The sequence below is a fragment of the Balaenoptera borealis genome (assembly GCF_965194805.1).
Source record: "Balaenoptera borealis genome assembly, chromosome: 1".
Lineage (NCBI taxonomy): Eukaryota > Metazoa > Chordata > Mammalia > Artiodactyla > Balaenopteridae > Balaenoptera > Balaenoptera borealis.
In genome coordinates, this window is record NC_138860.1 from 161,079,370 (window position 1) to 161,094,934 (window position 15,565).

Here is a 15,565-nt window from a genome sequence, read left to right on the forward strand (position 1 = left end):
CAGGGCAGCTGGGAGGCTGGGATCCAGAGCAGGGGAAGGGCTGGTGCTGAGCAGAAAGGACCCCGCCAGTTTCCATGGTGACAGGCGGGAAGAGGGAGAGACCAGGTGGGAGAGGAGATTGGGGTACAGATGCGAGAAGCCTAGAGAGCCCCCATCAGGGGACTCGACTTTCTCTGGGAAGAGGAGGCCAGATCTACTTTTCAGTAGGGAGCAGAGTGGGTGGGGGTCTAAAGAGGGGGAAGAGGTTTGAAACCGCAGGTGTGGAGAATGGGAAAATGAGCTGACCAGGCCCTGGAGAGGGGTCCAGTGGGAACACAGGACCCTTATCCCCATAGGGCAGGATAGGAGAAAAGACCTAGAACATTGCAGGTGCTCCACACACGCATTTTTGGTTTGGTTTGGGTTGGGTTAGGCTTTTTTTGGTTTTTAAAGCTTGCTGATTCTGAGGGAGGAAGGAGCCTGTGTGGGATGAGGGGACCTCCCCGCTCCCCACAAGGCCAAAGTAAATGCAGTTCCAGGCCCTGCCCCTTCCTTCCCACTGGGTCTCCTTCCTTCCTTCCTTCTCTCCAGCGTCCCTCCTCCCACACTGAGCCCTGCCAGGGTCTGCCCCCGGCCTGGCCACCAGCCGGCTCTCTCATTTCTGCATCTGGCCTTGGGAGTGTGTGACTCTTTCCTTGCCTCCCAGACCAGGACCCCAAATGCAAGGTTCTACCTTCCCTTGGCTATGGAACCCTGGGGCCAGTCTGTCCCCATTCAGCCAAGGTTCCTGGAGGGCAGAGGCCATGACTCCCACCACCTTCCAGCAGAAGAGGGCTTCTTAAACCCCAAACCCAAGCTGATACTGACGAAGGAACTTCAACTAGACCTGAGAGGCACTTCCTGACAGAGGTGCAGTGTGGCCCAGAGGGTCCCAGGCTCCTCTGGGGAGAACAGGCTCGAACTGTCTCTTGCAGGGGAATAAAGCATAGGGGCAGTCAGCCAGGCCTCAGAGCGAGGCTCTTTCCAAGAATCCTCAGGGGCTGGGACGAGAAGTTTCCCCTGATCCAGCGATTCTAAATATGGCAAAGGGAGCAAAAGCACGTGACCCAGGGCCCCGCACCAGGGCTGCTGCCGCGGCCGCCGTTTCTCTGGGCCAGAGGCCTGCGCTGGAGCTCAGGGCTAGGGGTGAGGTCTCAGTGGAGCCCCAGTTTCCCCATCTGCAACATGAAGGTAGGGGACAACTCAGCGACGGCTAAAGTCCCTTTAGCCTTACAACTCTCCAGCCGTGGGGCAGAAGGGAAAGGGCTGGCCTTCAGCTCAGTTCCAGATTCTTTGAGGATGTCCCTGGAGGGACAGCAGCTGCCAGTACATAGTACAAACTATGAAAAAAATGCGCCCTCTTGGAGGACCAATTAGAAAAGGCATTCCCTTTAGCCTGAAAAATGATAGAAATTGACCCTTCCAAATGACCCCATTAGAACGAGGCAAGCCTTGCTCTGGGCTGATCCACCCTCAAGCACAGGCTGGATTCGGCACCACTCACCCTCTCAACCCAGCCCTTTGCATCGTACAGGGCGCACAGGACATGGGGCAGCCCTGGAGATGGCCCTGAGAGCCACCACAGCCCTGGAAGGGCCAACCCCATGTGGTACCACGTGGCTCCGTGCCCCTCTCCCGGCTGCCGGGAGATGGACACTGACCTAAGAAAGCCGCCCCCCCCCATAGGTTGGGCTGAGCCAATCAGATTGTTTCTCTTAGGCATGGACTTAAGAACCACAGAGGCCTACTCAATATTCTGTAATGGCCTATATAGGGAAAGAATCTAAAAAAGAGTGGGTATCTGTAGATGTATAACTGATTCCTTTTGCTGTATACCTGAAACTAACACAACATTGCAAATCAACTAGATTCCACTAAAAATTTTTAGGGCTTCCCTGGTGGCGCAGTGGTTAAGAATCTGCCTGCCAGTCCAGGGGACACGGGTTTGAGCCCTGGTCTGGGAAGATCCCACAGTCCGCGGGGCAACTAAGCCCGCGCGGCACAACTACTGAGCCTGCGCTCTGGAGCCCGCAAGCCACAACTACTGAAGCCCGCGCGCCTAGAGCCCGTGCTCCGCGACAAGAGAAGCCACCGCGATGAGAAGCCCGCGCACCGCAACGAAGAGTAGCCCCCGCTCACGGCAACTAGAGAAAGCCTGCACGCAGCAGCGAAGACCCAACACGGCCAAAAATAAATAAATAAATTTTTTTTTTAAAGTTTAAAAAAATTTTTTTAAAGAAATAATACATGAATGAATGAAAAAAAAATAAAAGATTACGTATGACTTAGGGAAAAAAAAATAAAAGATTACGTATGACTTAGGAAAAGATTACGTATGACTTAGGAAAAAAAAAAAGAACCATAGAAGCATGTTGGCGGAGGTGCAGAGAGAAGTGGAGATGAGACTGTCGCTCCAGAATCTCATCTCCCCCTCTCGACTTCACGAAGCCCAGATGTGCTTCCTGCTATGAAGCCTCTACAAATTCCTCCCTCTCCTTCCGGTAGGTGTTCTCCACATCCACATGCCAATTTTTCTTGAGCCAGTGTGAATGGTCTTGGTCCCAGGATGGTATGGAAGGCGGTGTCTTCTCGACAAGGTGCTTTATGAGTCACAGCCTCGTACCCTCCCACCTGAACCAGCTCCAAACCCTCCTGCTTGTTCTTGCTGCTTCCCTCTGCCATGCCAGCTAGACTACCTGGTGCACCAGGTAAGTGGGCTGAGCAACATGTCAAGGGTGGCAACGAGGAGGGAGCAGGGGCTATGCATGTGTTCAGGGCTGGCCAGGCAGCACTGACTCCTCAAATAAACAGTGAGCGTGGCCTCCCAAGCAGGAGGCCGGCAAAGTGAAAGCAAACTAAGGGGTGGAATTCAGGCAGCCTGAATTTTGGAAACTTAAACAAGATGGCCAATGGAAACTTTCCCCTGGTTCTACCTGAGCAGCTTGTGTGGATTTGGGTGACTCAGTTTTACATGCTGAGCTTGGCATAAGATTTCATTTGAACAAAGAGCTTTGCTGCTTTTTTTTGTTTGCTTAAAGTGTGAAATCCACCGACTTGCAGGCTCAGGCCCAAGCACCTTAAGCATGGTTGCAAGGCAGGCCCTTACTCACCCGGCCACCTGACTCTCCACCACTCAGTGCCCCACCTGGCACACAATACTCCATTGTCACAGCTCTGTTCCCCCCAAAAAAGCAAACAGAGCTTTTTTGCTCTGTTTTTTTGCTCCTCACCTTTGCTCATGCTGTATCTGCCCCTCCTCCAATCTGGCTGGGTTAGGTGAGAGCCCCCACTCTATGCTCCCTTAATCCCCCATCTCCAGCTCTACACTCACCTCCATCATGACATTTGCCTCAACACATGAAAAGCACTGTTTGAGTACCAGCCTCCTCCCCTAGACCAAGAGCTCGTTGAGGTCCTGTCCTTTTCACCTGGAATGCCCTGTTCCCAACTCAGGATGGGAGCTGGGTAAAAGTTTCCTGAAAGAGGGGACGACCCAGCACCGGACCTCTGACTGGTACTGGTACCCAGTGTGCCCACACCCTGCTGGCCGCTCCCAGCTCCACACCTCAACCCTCCCCGCAGCAGATGGGATTATGAGGGAACTGGGGCCGGCAGCAACACCCAGGAATCCCACAGTCCAGAGCCACAGAGCATTCACTCACTCATTCAGTAAGTACGTATTTAGTGAGTGCTCACCGTGAGCCAGGCACAAAGACCGACAACATCCCTGGCTTCATGGAGTTTACGTTCTCATGGGGGGAGATGGATAATAAATAAATAAGACAATGTTCAAAATGTCAGATGATGACGGAGAAAAATAAAGCGGGAAAAGGGGACAAAGAACATTGGCATGGGAGTCGGGAGCTATTCTCTATAGAGGGTGGTCAGGGAAAGCAGCATTGAGAAACTGACATTTGGGCAGAAGGAAATGAGGTCTGAGAGAGGTGCCTGAGACCTGAGCCAGAGGGTGCCTGGTGTGTTCCAGGACCATCAAGAAAGGAGTGCTCCCAGAGCGGAGTGAGGAAGGGGGAGAGTAGTAGGCAGTGGAGGGAGGTGGGAAGCAGAGCATCTACTGGCTAGTGTGAAGATTTAGGCTTTTAGTCCAAGTGAGATGGGGAGTTCTGAGCAGAAAGTAACATGATCTGACTTATGTTTGCAGAAGATCACACAGGAGGTTGAGTGGAGAACAGACTATGGCACGGAGAGGGGATGGGGAAAGCAATGGCATTCACCCCTGTCTTGAGTTGAGACGCTAATGGTTAATCCAAGCGACAGGTGATGGTGACTTGTACAACGGGAATAGAGGTGGCAAGAGGTGAGCAGATACTGACTATATTTTGGCACTGAAAGAAAGATCCCTTAGGGTCAATGAATCCTCTCTTTATAGTTGGGAAACTGAGTCCCAGAGAGGGGCATGACCTACCTGTGATGATACAGGAGATCAGTGGCAGAGCTGGGACTGGCACCCAGAGTTCCCTATTCCTAAGGTAATGTTTTTTGATTTCTCCTCTTTCTATAGAAGGACCCAGGCACCTGTCCCTCATCCCCACCTTGAAAATTCCTTCATCCTGGCGGCAGACTGGGGCCCGCCCCTGCCCTTCCCACTGTATGTGTCAGGGTGGCACTGGGTTCGAGGATTACCCAGGCCTCCAGCCACTTGAGCCTGGCAGGGGTCAGGGTCACCTCTTAGAAGCTTTCTGTCCTCTGAATCAGCAGAACTTGTGCAAAGGGGGAAGGGGGAAGGGAGGGAAGAGTCAAAAGAGGGGAAAGAGAGCTTAGTGCCCGCCACTTGGTTCTCCCAGAGCAGAGAGGGCACCAAGAGCTGACAGGGTGGAACAGGAGCTTGGGGAGGGCTGGGCCCCCTAGGGAGGACAGCCTGGGAGTCCTGCAGACTCAGCCATTGAGGATCTCACCCAGTGGGAGGTTTAGGGGGATTGATAGGGGGGGAGCGTTTGGATGCATTTGCTACTAACAAGCAAAGCAGCATGCAAACGCACAGGCCACACCTGGGGCAGTTGGTTACAGCTGCCCTGAGAGCATTGCTCACCATGGGAACCCCAAATCCAGGACCAGCCAGACTGAATTCAGCAAGACTGGCTCCAATGGGCCCTGACAGCTGGGAAAGGCTTGCTGAGTGACCTTGGCCTGCTCCACAGCCAAGGTGGAGGAGTGGTGAGGAGGGTCTTCGGCTGGAAGCTGGAAGCACATCTGCAGACATCTCCCCCCGCAAGTTTCCTCGGCCTTTAAGGGGAGAGGTTCCGCCTGATTCAGAGTCCCTTGAAAGGCAAGGCCCTGCTTCGTGGCTCTGAGAAAGGTGTCAGGGTTGGGGGCAGCAGACGGGGAGGCACAGAATGTGGACACAGCTAGGAACCTGGGTCAACAGGCTCTCTATCCTGAGTCTGCCACCACTCAGGACGGGTTGGAAAGCTGTCTCTGAGTTACAGTTTACTTCTCAGGGAGAGGAAGGGGTTGAGTAAGGGTCTCCAAGAGCCCCATTTTTTGCTGATCCATCTGGGACTGATGATTTTGACTTCCCAAAGGGAAATGAATGAGGCAGCTCCTGAAGCTGCAGTCCTGAGGCACTTCTAGAGTCTCCCAGAGGTGGAAGGTCTTTTACATTTCATTTGCATGGCACTCCTGTGCGTGGAAAGTCTAGAGAGACCTCCTTCTACCTCCAAAACTCCCCTATGATTGAATAATCATAGCAAGGAGGAGTCAGGGTAGACCAAAGCAGGACTTCCAATAGCTCATTAACCACAGAAACAGTGCTGGAGGTCGGGGGAAGGGGACAAATTGCACCTCTGTTCCTGAAGCCCCCTCCTCTTCTGAGGAAGACAGAACTCTAACCGTTTGAGAGCGAAAAGAACAGGGCTTGAATTCAACTCCGATCCTGACCCCTGCCAGGCTCAAGAATTCAGCCTTGGCTGCATGACCTTGAGCAAGTGAACTGTCCCTCTCTGGGACTCAGTTTCTCCGTCTGTCCAATGGGGCCAATGATCCCTAGTGCGGCAGCCTGGAGGCAGGGGTCTGGCCCCGATGAACCCCGCGCTGAGGGGTTGCAGAAAGGCTTGGGTTCACTTCGGGACGCAGAGGAGGTTGACACCAGGCCGGGTTCCTCGGGAGAGGGAGGGATTCCTGGGGAGGAGGGCTCCTGGGGGACTCCTCCCCCGGCACGGCCTCCGCCCCTTCCCCCTCAGGAGCCCCTTCCAGCTCAGGGGTCCTCGGGGCTGTCCCCGCCTTGTCAGCATGGGGAGGGGCATACTGGAAGGGGCGGGACGCGGTGGTGGGCGGGGCCCCGTGCTGTCCCTTGGAGGGGCGGAGCGTCGCCGACACCCGGCACCGCTCGCGGGAGGGGCGCGGGCGGCGCTGAGGCTCCGGTTACCTCCCTGCGGCCTCCCCCGCCCCGCCGGCTTCTTTTTCCGTTTCCAAATTAACAATTGAAAACGCGGCGGCCTGAAAGGCGAGCAGCGGGCCAAGCGGAAAGTGTGAAGGTGCCGCCGCGTCCCCGAGGACGGGGGCGGAGATGGGGGCGCGACACCCCGACTGCCCGCGGCTCGCCCACCCACCAACGCTGCGTGCTGGGGACTGAGCGCCCCAGGACCCAGAGGTGCCAAGGACCGTAAATCGGGTCCTGGCCTGATCCGGCCCCTGGTACTGCCCTGGCCAGTGTTGTAGGACCCAGTGCCCAGACTCGGGGTGGTGCCAGCCCCCGAGGGGGGTGGGGGGAGGCACTAGGGCTGGGTTACTACTCTCGAGGCTGAGTGCCCAGGAGGGGCAGGTGCCAGGCAGCACCCTCATTGCACAGTCCTTAAGGGCTCCCAGGGTCAGGTAGGTTCGCACGTGAACTCAAACAAGTCATTTCACCTTACTGAGACTCAGTTTTCTCATCTGGCACATGGGGAGGGAAGATACAGCGACCACACAGAGCTGGTTGTGGGGAATAAATTAAAAGAGAAGATGCATGAGGCTGGCCACAGTGAACACAATAGATAGTAGCTATTATTATCTTGGGTTGATAATGACGATGATATTGAGCCCTGGGCACACCTCCACCTCCACCCACAGCCAAAGGAGCTGTCCACCAATGGGGAATACTGGAGTTGACAGGTCTTTCCCTCCCCTCACTTCCTCAGGGCCTCCCCAAAGCCCCACTTGACAGATAAAGAAACTGAGGCCAGGAAGGTTCTTGTAAGGGGCTCAAAGTCACATGGAAATGAAAAGGACTAGGGCCTGAGCCCAGGTCCTGCCCCCAGGCCCGGGCTCGTCTTATAGAGATGGGTGGTTCCTGGGGTTGGGACCCTGAGCACTGGACCCCCTTCCTCAATGTTCTGAAGATGGGTGCTGATACCAGGGCAGCTGGGATGAACGAGTGGGTAATGGAGAGAGTCCCTGCTCCCGGGTATCCAGGGGTATGGGCCAGAGGGTGGACACCAGGGAAAGACACAGTTTCTGGGCCCCTGGCCCCCCATAATGTAAGCTCCATGAATGCAGTGACTTATCTATCTTGTTCACCACTATCTCTCCTATACCTAAAACAGGGCTTGGTGCAAGAGCAGATTATCGATAAATATTTGTTGAGTGAATGAATGAATGAGCAGGTCCCCTCACACTCCCCACCTATTTGGGGAGGGGGGTTTGGGAAGAGGAACTCCTCTCCCCAGCATGGAGACCCAGGGCAGCAGAATGGTGGGAGACAGAGGCAGGAACCAAGATAGAGCGAAGGAGGACATAGCGAAGAGGTTCCAGAAGGCAAAGTTGAGATCAACTCTTTCTTCCTAGCCCCCCTACTCCTATCCAGTCAAGCATTCACCCCATTCCTCCTCCCTCCAGCACCTCTTCACTGACCACGATTCCAGCACCATCCCCATCCTCACCCCCAGTCCACTTACCTTGCAGTCTGTGCACCCCTCCCCCATCTACAATCCTACAGTGGCTTCTCATGGTTCACAACCTGAGGTCCTCAGCCCAGAGCTTGAGGCTGTGCACACACTAGGCATCAGCCACGCTCCACCTCTCCATACTCTGTCTATTTCCACCCTGGTGACTTTCATGCTCTCTCCTCTCCTTGGGATGTTCCCCCTTCCTCCCCAAAAATCCCTGATCTGCTTTGAGGAGAAGTGCTCCCCCAGCCCCTGGTTGGGATTCCTGGCCCCCTCTGGGCACCCCAGGACCTCTTTGTGCTGAGATAATTCCTACCTCTGTCCACTCCCCACCCCCCACCAGCTCATTAGGATCCATCCATCAAGGGCAAAGCCAGTTCTGACTCCTCCACATCCCGCAGGCTGGCCAGTACATGCTCAGACAGTATCTGGGAGGCAACAAGAAGGCCCAGGTCTCCAGGGCCTTAAGCATCAGTGAGTCAGGAATGTCCCACTGTCCTCTGAAGCCCAAGAGTTCTCAGCAAGGGCATTTTGGGGTTTCTACAGAGGTGGGTGGGTGGGTGGAGGGAGGGCCAATGCACGCCCACCTCGAACTCTGGTGGGGCTGGGAAAGAGTACAAATGGAGACGCACACACTATAAGTCTGAATATTTAAAAGTTTAAATCAAGCTAACAAGCTGTTAAATAAAATATGATCTATCCTTCCTGACACATATAGCTTCATAACGATCTGGAAGGCTAGGCTTGAATTTAAAATCTTGGAATCCTTGGAGTCCCATGTTGGAATCTGGCAGGGAGGGGACAGCCAACCCCTGCTACCCTCCAGTCCCTGGCCCATGGTGTGCCCTCTTCTCTTCCCACACTGGGATCATCCCTCACCGGAGGGGGCCTTGGGTACATTCCTGTGGCTGCCCCCAGCCTGCTCTCAACTACATTGGCTGCAAACAGCTGCCCTTGGGCCTAGGAGCACTCACACAACAGTGGCCCTTGGGATGGCGAACCAGCAAAGAGGTCTGTGCAAGGCCTGGAGTGGGAACTCCAGGGTCCCCTGGAAGGTGTTCTAGAAGAAGGAGGGCCGTGCACAGGCTCCAGGTTGGTGGTATGCAGGGCCATAGAGTGAGCAGGCAGAATCCTGGACCCCCGCCTTTGACTCACCTAGAGCAGCCCTGCTTTAATGTATTTTATATACTGTGTCACTCCTGTGCTCCTGTGTCACATTTTATTTAAAGAACCAGATCTACTGCTTAAAAGCTTGCAAAGCACCAGTCAGGACCCTTCCCTCCTACTGAACAATGGGGAAGCTGAGGTTATAGGGACCACAGTCATGCAGCAGGTTAGAGCAAATCCAGTGCTCGATCCCAGGGCTCCCGCTTCCTGGCCAGGCCCTGGCCTCCATGGGCACATTTCTGATCAGTAAGACCCAGTGCCTCCAATGGACATGCCACTGGGAGGTGGTGAGTACCCAGTCCCTAGTGGGGTTTAAGCAGGCCTGCTGCTGGGGCCTCCTGCCTTGACGGGGGCTGGACCCTCCACTCAGGACGCTCAGCTCAGGAGTGGATTGAGAGGCCAGACCAGGCCCAAGAAGGAGAGGGAGTCCTGGTATAAATAACCGTGGGGGGCCGACATGTTTGGGCCCGTCTCCTGGGCGACGGCTGTGTTTACCGCCCAGCGAGGGGGGGCATAGCCCACACATTTGCCTCCCTGACTTGTAGCCAAATTTCTCCAGGAAGAGGTGGCCTAGGACTAGCCCCAAACACTCCAGCTCTGTACCCCTATGAGGTCTTCCCCCTAACTCTGCCCCAACATGGGCCCAAAACCTCCCTGACATTGCCCCCATCCTTCAGCCCCAAATCCTGCATGGCACTGCATCTCCACCAGCCATAAATGCCCCAGCATTTGCCCCCATAAGTCCCAACTCTGCCTAAATCAGTGGGGGGCTGGAGGGTGGCGGGAGCGTGAACAGGGCAAGGGAAGGCCCCAAGCAGAGTAGCTGGGTGTGTGCCAGGGATCTGAGCTGGGGCCACTGGGCACGGGGGCACAGACAAACCTCTCCCACGGCCCTGGCCAAGACAGAGGAGGGCTGCGGCCCCCAGATTAGGAAAGTGCAAATCCCTTTCCCCAGCCCAGTGCCCACGCCATGCCTGTCATGTGCAGGGCATTAGTTGGCCAGACTCCATCGTGGGAGGGGCTAGCAGGTGCCCTGTTGGTCATCCCACGACCAGCTCCTCTCCCCAGCCAGCCAGCCCAAGAGAAAAAAACCTCAGTGCAGGAGGGCAAGTGGAAAGGTCCCCTTCCCCATGGGGCAGCAGCTGCAGTCTGGCCCAAGCACAGAGGCACAGGGGTTGATGTGAGCTGAGTTCCAGCCTGCAGGCCAGCCCAGCCTAAAACACACACACACACACACACACACACACACACACACACACACACACACACACACACACACACTCTGCCCAACCGACTGATGGATCTTGCTTGGGACACCAGCTGCTTTTCACTGAGAGCTCAAAATAGGAGCTGTGTCCATCAGGGGTCCTAGACAGGTGCCCAGACACCTGGGCTCCAGTCCCATATCAGCCACTTCTCAGCTGAATGCCCTTGGGCAAGTCATTTCTCCTTTCTGAGCCTCAGTATAAAATAGTGTAATAAATATCTTCCTCCAGAGTTATGAGAATTCAATGGGATTCATTGAGTAAACATTAATTAAGCCCCACAATGGGCCAGGCATGCCTTAAAGCATCAAGTGGGAGAGGCGATGTTCTTCCCAGTATGAGGCAGCATTTTGGACCCAGAGGCTGAGGCTCAGGGATGTGAAGAGACCTACCCAAGACAACACAGAGGGGACCGAGCCCAGGCCAGCTCTGCAGGGAGGTTTTCACTGTTATTTATTGTTGTTGGGGACAACTGAGACTCTTGGGCTGAGCCTAGGCTCTGCCACTGACCTAAGTTTGGTCTATGCCCTGTTCTGGGCCTCAGTTTCCCCATCGGTAGAGTGAGGGGGCTGGGTGGGATCCGTGATTTCCACACCCTATTGAGCTGGCAGACAGGGAGGGAGCAAGGAGCTCGGCAGGCTGGGCCTCCTGGGCTCTGCCCCCTCCCCAGGGCACCCCGCCATCAACTGGGCCTAACCCGGTGCTTTCATGGGGCTGCTCTAAGGTCACTGTTCTGGAGACCCCCTTAGACCCCAGACCCCCTTTGCAGGTAGCCTCAGGGCCTGCACCCACCCCCTCTGCCTCCAAGGCCTCCCTCAGCTCATTCACACACACCTTCCCCCAAGCCAGGCTTTGCATAAGCAGCTGAACTTTCCATACAGGCAAAATCCAAGGGCTTCAGGCCAGGTCTGGCCAGGCCCTGGCAGGGTTAGTGGGCAGCTCCAGAGGAGACGCTCAGGGGGCTGGGCCATGAGGGGAAGGCGAAGGGAAAAAGAGGCCAAATGGCTGGCATCCCCAGGGCACCCTGCTAGAGCCTTCCCCCAGCCATCCTCCTCGCCAGACCCAGAGAGGTGTTTCTAAAATACCAATCTGCCCATGGCACTCCCGTCCTCAGTTCCTTCCTGAACTCAAGCCTCCTCCAGGAAGCCACAGCTCCTCCGCCTGGCCTTGCTCACGTTCCAGCCCCTTCTCTGCACACCTCCTGCCCCGTCTAGGCTCCCACTCTCCTGCTGTCTTTCAGTTCTTTGCAAATGTCATGTTCAGACCCACCTCTGGGCTCTGCCCATGCTAGTCCCTCTGCCCGGAATGCTATTCCTGCTATTCCTCCTGTTTGCCTGGTTGACTCCTACTCCGGCTCACGTTTCAGGTCTCAACTGAAACCTCTTCCTCTGGGAAGCCTTCCCAGCCACGGCCAGTTTGGGACTGGGCCAGCCCCCACAGGACTCCACCCAGACAGCTGCCAGCCTCCTGGTGCATCTTCCCCCCGGGAGCACGGGAGGGTCTGATTCATTGCTCTGTCCCCAGCACGTGGGATAGGGCCTGGCCCCCAGGGACTGCCAGTCAAGGCTTCCCAAATGAGAGAGGAAGAAAGGAATGAGTCCCCAGTGTAGAACTGGGGTGGAGATAGGACCTGAACTTTAAGGCTCAACTGGTCCTCACAGCAGCCTCCCAGCAGGCAGGCCCATCAGGGCCAGTTAGGCATAATATGGTGGAAAAGCCTGGACAGCCTCCAGCCTCCAGAGCTGGACTTGCGGGGTTTGAATCCTGGCCCCACTACCTACACCCAGGCAAATCACTCAACCTCTCTGAAAAATGGGCATAACCGCAGTAGCTACCTCCTCTGGTTGTTGAGAGGAAAAAGTGAGAGAAAAAGGGCAAGTCCTCAGAGCAGCATCTGGCGTACAGCAGGCGCTCCATAAGCATCGGCTGTTATTGTCTTTATTATTATTGAGAGCCATAGCAGCGGGGGACGCTAAGCCTCCGAGAGGGAGGTGACTGCCCAAAGCCACCCAGCAGGAAGGTGTCTCTTGCTTTCCCACCCTAACCCACTCCCCCCACATACACTGCGAGTGCCCCCCACACCAGCCCGCCCACGGTGGCCCGGCAAACCTGCTCCCACCCGCTCACTCCAGAGTCCCTGCACACTCAGGCTTCAATTCCATCCTCCTGGACATTCACCGCTTAGTGGCTGCATGACAGGGCATATGCTGACCATTTAAACTTCAGTGTCCTCTTCTGTACAATGGGGTAATGGCAGTGCCTACCTCCTAGGGCTCTGAGAAGGATTAGATGAAGTAGCATGTGGAAAATACCCCGGATCTGGCCCCATACCCCGTATAGGTTAGACTATGAAACTCATTACTATGTGAAAACTGTTAGAACTCTTGAGCTTCTGAGCCCCCAGGAAGGTGGTCACAGAGCCCCGGCCGCTGTGCAGGGGGCTCCTGAGGAAAGCAAATGCCAGTCTGGCCGATATGCTCTTACAGGACCTGTATACCAACCACCCTCCCCCACAGTGTCCCTTCCTCAGGGCTGAAACCAGTGCAGGCCAGGGCGAGATGAGGGGTCCAGGACCCAAGAGAAGAGGGAGCATGCGCTGGGGGGCAGGGAGAGTAAAAGCACAACAGGCCCTCTTCTCTTCAAAGCACTTTGTAGTTCGTGAAGCACTTGATGCAGGCAGCGGCCCTGGGAGGTGGGCAGGTGGAGATGATAATTGTCATTCTACATGAATGGAAGCTGGAGCCTCAGAGAGGTTGAGTCACCTGCCTGGGGTTACACAACCTTTAAGAAACAGAGGCGGGAGCCAAACCCCAGCCTGCTGACAGCTGGTTCAATGTTCCTTTAACTGCGGGGTAAGCCCTGATTCTGGGTGACCTACCCCTCATGCCCCCGCCCCGAGAACAATCTTGGCAAGAGCCCTGGGCTGGTCCTCACTGCACTCCAGGGCCGGCAGGCCCTGAGGCCCAGGAGGAATAGACTGGGGAGACTGTCGGCTGCCCCATCCCTCTAATCCTTTCATCCCCACCCAGACTCCTCCCACCTCTGGCCCCAGAGCTCAGGAGGGAGAAGGCAGGATGGCGCCCAGACTCAGGGATTTCACGCACCGGTAAAATTTTCAAAAACAATTTAGGGACTGCATGAGGTTGTCAGCTTTTTATTTTGCCAAGTAAGGACATTTTTTAAAAATTCCCAGGCCCATCATTTCATAAAAGAAAGGACATAATCTCAGACTAAAAGACAGTCCTTTAAATGAAATAAATTTAGCTTTGTGAAAAAGTCACCACGTTGTCCTTATTTCTCTCAGTTTTGCCTTAGGCCACTGAAAAAAGCCCAGGTCTGCTGACGCGTGTGAGAACCATTTTGGAGCTTCGGCTTGGGAGTCACAGAGATGGGTTTGAATCCTGACTCCACCACGGACAAGTTGTGTCATTTGGTGCACATTATTTCCCCTTTCTGAGCCTCAGTTTCCAATCTACAAAATGGGAACATGAATAGTGCTGCCACACAGTGGTACCTGGAGAGCTAAGCGGTCTAGAGTTTGCAGAGCACTAGTTCTGAGACGAGATCAATCAAGCCCAGGCTCCCAGCCAGCGGCGCCTCCCTGTCCTGACGCTGCCTATGGCTCCCCGTCGTCCACAGGGTAAAGCCCACCTCTGTAGCCTGACCCTCTGGACACACCAGACTCTGCAGATCCTGGGGCAAAGAGGGTAGAAGAACAGAGTCCTGCCTCAAAGCCTTTGCTCTAGCTGTGGCCTCCACGTGGAGCGCGCTCAGGACAAACATCACAAGGGCTTCCAGCTCACTGCCTGCGCCCAGAGGGCCCAGGGGTCCTTTTTCCACTTCTCTCTAGTCGGCAAAACCCTTCTCATCCTAACAACCAGCCTCAATGTCACCTTCATTCCCTGGCTCAGCAAACATTCACTAATTACCGACCACGCACTGTGCTCAACCCCACCATACAGAAGAGCTCAGAATACACAAGGGAGGGTGAGTAGAGATCAGGGGGCTCCGAAGGGCTCCCCAGTCAAGCCAGGGGTGGGGGGGGCGCAGGGAGCGGTTCCAAGAAGAGGTGGTGCTCAAACTGGGATCTGAAGGATAAATAGGAGTTCGCTAGATGATGGGGTGGGCGGGAGAGGGGACGGACTGTGGGGTGGAAGGAAAAGCATCTGGAGTATTAAAAGCACACCTGGGGACACTCTAGGTTGTTTCTTAGGCAAGGAGCAAAGGATGCTCGAGAGAGGGGTTCCTGACTTGGGCACTGCCGGTGGAGGAGTCACTGTTGGGGGGAGGTGGATACGTTTGGAGACAGATGCTGAGTTTGAGGTGCCCAGGGGATGAGAAGGCGAGGCGTCCACAGGAAGCTCAGGGATGAAACTGCAGAGGGGGAGGCTGTCATCGCAGAGGGGGAGGCTGTCATCACAGAGTTGACCCCCCAAAGTCACAGGAGTACGTGCACACACATGGAAACTGTGCATGGAGAGGAGGACAGAGTCCCCAGGAGACCCAACATTCAAGGGGAGAAGGAGGGGGCAGAGCTGCTGACAGAACCCAGGGAAGAGCCAGAGGCGGGTTGAGGAGAGTCAAGGGAAGGGCGTGTGCTAGCAAGGAAGGGCCCCTCAGGAAGCAGCCCGGCAGCATCCCAGGAGCCACAGTCTGGGTTCAAATCCTGTCTCTACAACTTATTAGCTATGTTGACTTTGGGCCTTAATTTCCCTATCTGTAACATGGGGCTAATTTACTTTTCGACAAAAAGGAAGATAAAGGGCATGGAGGGAGGCTTGGGTCACATGTTCCCCCCACCCCCATCCTGGGTCTCTCCCACCAGACTGGCAGCAGTCCCCAGAGGCCAGAAGATTGGATGAGTGAATGAAATCAGGGGCTGCCCCCCTCCCTCAGAGTAGAGGGCGGAATGGGAAGCAGCTTTCCTCGGTTCTCGGCGGCTCCAGCACCACTCTCATCTATCGCGGAGGGGAGGTGGAGAAGGCCCCAGGTGTGCTGTGTCCTTCCTCTTGGCCTCAGTTTCCCCATGTGGGAAACAAAGCCATGAATCTGCTTGAGCTCGGAGGCCCTTCTGCCTCTGATGCTCTGTGGCAGAACAAACGGAGGAAGGGTGAGGGGAGAAAGACCTAGTCCAGACCTACTGGTCCTGCCCCAGGGGAGGAGGTCCCACAGGGGTCTGGGTCCCCATTGTCCCCAGGGACTGGTCCCTCCAGAAGAGGGTGGCAGCTGGGCCAA

At 55.5% G+C, this 15,565-nt stretch overlaps 1 protein-coding gene and 1 long non-coding RNA gene across 10 annotated transcripts in view; one reads left to right on the top strand and one right to left on the bottom strand.

Moving 5' to 3' along the window:
* Window positions 1-15,565, bottom strand: part of KCNQ4 (potassium voltage-gated channel subfamily Q member 4) — a 57,324-nt gene that overhangs the window by 33,408 nt on the left and 8,351 nt on the right. The window lies entirely within an intron of this gene.
* LOC309627579 lies at window positions 1,069-15,117 on the top strand. The gene is made up of 3 exons (XR_014243814.1): window positions 1,069-1,209; window positions 1,907-2,726; window positions 13,635-15,117. It is a non-coding gene; the product is annotated as an uncharacterized lncRNA (long non-coding RNA).